Source organism: Talpa occidentalis, unplaced genomic scaffold (assembly GCF_014898055.3).
Source record: "Talpa occidentalis isolate TD23 unplaced genomic scaffold, MPIMG_talOcc4v2.1 talOcc4.4, whole genome shotgun sequence".
Classification (NCBI taxonomy): domain Eukaryota; kingdom Metazoa; phylum Chordata; class Mammalia; order Eulipotyphla; family Talpidae; genus Talpa; species Talpa occidentalis.
In genome coordinates this window covers 71403498-71407192 of record NW_023604295.1, presented here as the reverse complement: position 1 = coordinate 71407192, position 3695 = coordinate 71403498, and the positions used below count along the sequence as shown (strand labels likewise).

The 3695-nt window shown below is 33.9% G+C and overlaps 1 non-coding gene across 1 annotated transcript; it reads right to left on the bottom strand.

Annotated features, from left to right (window-relative positions):
• Positions 1–3179: 3179 nt before the first annotated feature.
• LOC119258407 (U6 spliceosomal RNA) lies at positions 3180–3286 on the bottom strand. The gene has a single exon (XR_005128250.1). It is a non-coding gene; the product is annotated as a U6 spliceosomal RNA (small nuclear RNA).
• Positions 3287–3695: the final 409 nt, after the last annotated feature.

Genomic DNA, 3695 nt, shown 5'->3' with positions numbered 1-3695 from the left:
AAAACAGAGCCCTAGGCCTGGTGGTTTTTCCCTCTTAGTAATCAAGGAGATCCAAATTTAAATTTTATTTTTTTGCTTAATTTATTGATATAACATTGATTTATAACACTGTATATGATAATGGTGTATAGGATCCCACCCTTCGGGTGTATGTTACAATATTACACCCACCACAAAGGCACTGAAAGTTCTTCACCATAGTCCCTTGTGCCCCACCCTACTTTGTTCTCCTCCTTCCCTCCTCCCTCTGATTAACTCAATTCTACAGTCAGATTTCTAGGGCTTATAATTGGTTTGGCTTTATCTGATCTATTGTTTGTTTCTCTATAGTCTACATATAACTGATACCATTCAATATGTATCTTTTTCCTTTGACATATTTCACTTTGCCTATACCCTCCATTTCCATACATGTTGTTGCCAAAAAAGAGTTTACTTTTTTTTAATAGCTGAGTAGTATTCCATTGTATATGTACCGCACCTTCCCTTCCTAATCCACTGTTTTGTTTCTATAGGTTGGCTATTGTAAATAGTGCTCCCTTCAATTTTTGTTGTTGTTGTTGCTGTTCCTTCGTAGATATTTAGGAGGAGATTTGCTGGATCATATGCTGGATCTATTTTAAGAAATTTCTATACCATAGAGGCTGGACCAGTCTACATTCCTACTAAGAGTGTATCAGGGTTTCTTTTTTTCCCACATCCTTGCAAACACTTGTTTATGACCTTTTTGATATGGGCCATTCTCACAGGTATGAGATGGTATCTCATTATGGTTTTGATTTTATCTCCCTTATAATAAGTGATGATGTACACTTTTTGATGTGCCTATTGGCCATCTATCTGCATGTCTTCTTTGGAAAAGTGTTTATGTAGCTCCTCTGCCCATTATTTGATTGGATCTTCTTGGTTATATAATTTTATTCTTTGGTTCATCCCTTTCTCACACCATATAATAAATGTTTCTTGAGATTATAAAGCTGGGTGCTGGGAAAATGAAAAGAGAAATCATTATCAATTTGTGACCTGTCTTCTAGTCTGGTAGGACTGATAGGCAAGTACATAAACAGTTGCAATGTAGTCAAAAAAGTTATAAATTGAGAACTGTACCATATGCAGCATGGACCAGTTCCAGTCAAGTTGGGAGATGAGGAAGGCAAATTTGTTCCTTATCTGCACTGATAGCTTATAATAAACAACTCTTTTTATTACCTTTCTTATCTATAGCATATACAGTGAGAGAGCTATGAAGATTTCTTATGGCATTTATTAATCATAGAGCAGTTTTATTCAGGAAATAAATATGACAACAATCATACTTTCAACATTTGATTGACTATAGCAATCAATTTAATTTGTGGCAAGTTTACAAGGTACCCTTCATTATGTTTACCAGCATGCCTTTCAATCCCTGGACTTATTGAATAAAAGAAAAAGAAAAAAGAAAAATGTGATATTCTTCTGTCCTTGGTTTATAGTTTTACACATTATTTTCCTTAAACTATACTCTTGCACTTTATTTTATCCTTATTTCCCCTCTCTTACCCTTTGCTGGCAATTTCACTGCTATTCCTCTTATCCTTCTGTCAGTTTCCAACAAGGAACATAAGAATACTCATTTAAAATACACTCTGGGATTACACACCATAGGAGTTAGAAAAAAATAGCAAGAAGAATATTATAATGAGAATGTTGGTGGCAACTTTTAATCTCCATTATCAGAGAGAAGAAAAAGAAAATATATGAACAGAGAAGTTTAGAGAGGAGAACAAGAATTATTTAAACAGTTTACAGTGCTATTTCCCTTTATAACCACTTTGTAAAAAAAAATTCTGACTATAGAAGGTGAATTGACAGTAGAAAGATAATATTTGTTAATTAATAAGTAACTAGGTTTCACTGATACAGATTGGTTTAACAAGTTAATACACTTTTTAAATAAGTGAGCAGAGTAATATAATGTCTGGGTTAAAAAAGTTTTGTTACCTGGTGGGAAAGGATAGAAATTAATAAAAAAAAAATAGAGAAAGACTGGGTTAAGTACATGATAATATGAAGAAAAAAGACATAGGTCCTGTAAAAAAAATGTAAAATTGTTTGGGCTTCCCAGGTAGTGCAGGCAGTTGAATGCAGTGCTGTGAAGCTGTCTGCAGCCTCCGCAGCCCTGGTTTGATCCCTGCCAGCCGGGGAGATACCCACATGGTGCAGCAGACCTCTCCTGTCTCGCCTGTTGCTCCCCTCAGCAGTGTATTTCAGTCTGCCTGTTCTGTTCCCCACTCTGTCTCTGGTGAATCCTCTCACCCTCCAGCACATCTGGCCTATACCCTGGTTCTTACATGCATGAATAAATAAATCTTTTTTAAAAAAAGAAAAAGGTGAAATTGTAATAAATTATGAAGTCATCAATAGCATATTAAACTTGACATAGATAGAATGAATGACTATGAATGATTATTATTACATTTTTATATAATGAGACAAAATAAAATGAAAAATGGGCAAAGCAATGATAGCATGTCTTTCTCTGCAAAAAGAAGCAACTAAAGTTACTCTATGTGTCTATGGCAGCAGTGAAACACCTTTCCAGAAAAAGTTACTAGGAGAGAAGACACTATAGTATCTATTTACTGAAAGAGTAGGAAAAAGACTTTTGGATGAAATGCCAGTGCTAAGGGAAACCATATGGATCATCTATAGTTACAAAACCAATCAAATCAAATGGAGAATATGTAGACAAATGGAAAGGGGAAATGAGAAACAGAAATATACCAAAGGGAAGTAGAAAATCTTTAGTTTTAAGTGAATAAATGACAAGAGGATAAAAGAGTATAAAATAGAAGGGATGTTGCAAAATTTGAAATTGTGGAAAAAATGCATGTATTAAATTTTCCTGATGTCCAGTCCAGCTCATAGACATTTCTTCCAGCAGCACTAGTCATGTGCCATTAGAAGTTGGCTTAGGGTCAATATTGATATGCAATATTAGTCTACTGAATGAGTATTGATATGCAATTAATCTAACTTTTAAGGAAAAATGTAAATATAGAAAATGTAGGAAGACTTTATTAAGTGAGACGCTTTTAGAAACTCCTTGGAGGTGAAAAGAAAAGATTCTGAAAGGATAAACACTCACTAGCTAATTTTTTAAAAATTTTATTGTATATATTTTTACATCATTTTTCAAAAATATGGACTGCTTCATAAATTTATGCGTCATCCTTGAGCAGGGGCCATGCTAATCTTCTCTGTATTGTTCCAATTTTAGTATATGTGCTGCCAAAGCAAACACTGACTAGCTAATTGTTATAGCCATTTAAGAAATGGAAATGGGGATCTTGGGTAAAGAGGAATTTCAGTGCTCATTTTCATCAGTTTTATTTGAATTTTTATAAGTATTAATTTAAGCAATACAGATTTTTCCAAGTCATAAATGGGCTAACCTGTTATTTACATATTGTTTAATAACTTTTCTAGGCTGGACGACCAATTAATTGGATAGTTAATGAATGAATGTACTTCCTTCTTCAGCTTTCTTTTGTGAAAGAGACTGAGGACAGCTGAACCTGAGACTACAGTAGATCAGTTTTGAATTTTCTTTGATTATTATTTGTGTGAAGACAATAATTTTGTGTTCTCCATCAATCTTCTCATACACTGAGAGGTATGAGAACTTATGTTTTTTGATAAAAGTCCTATAC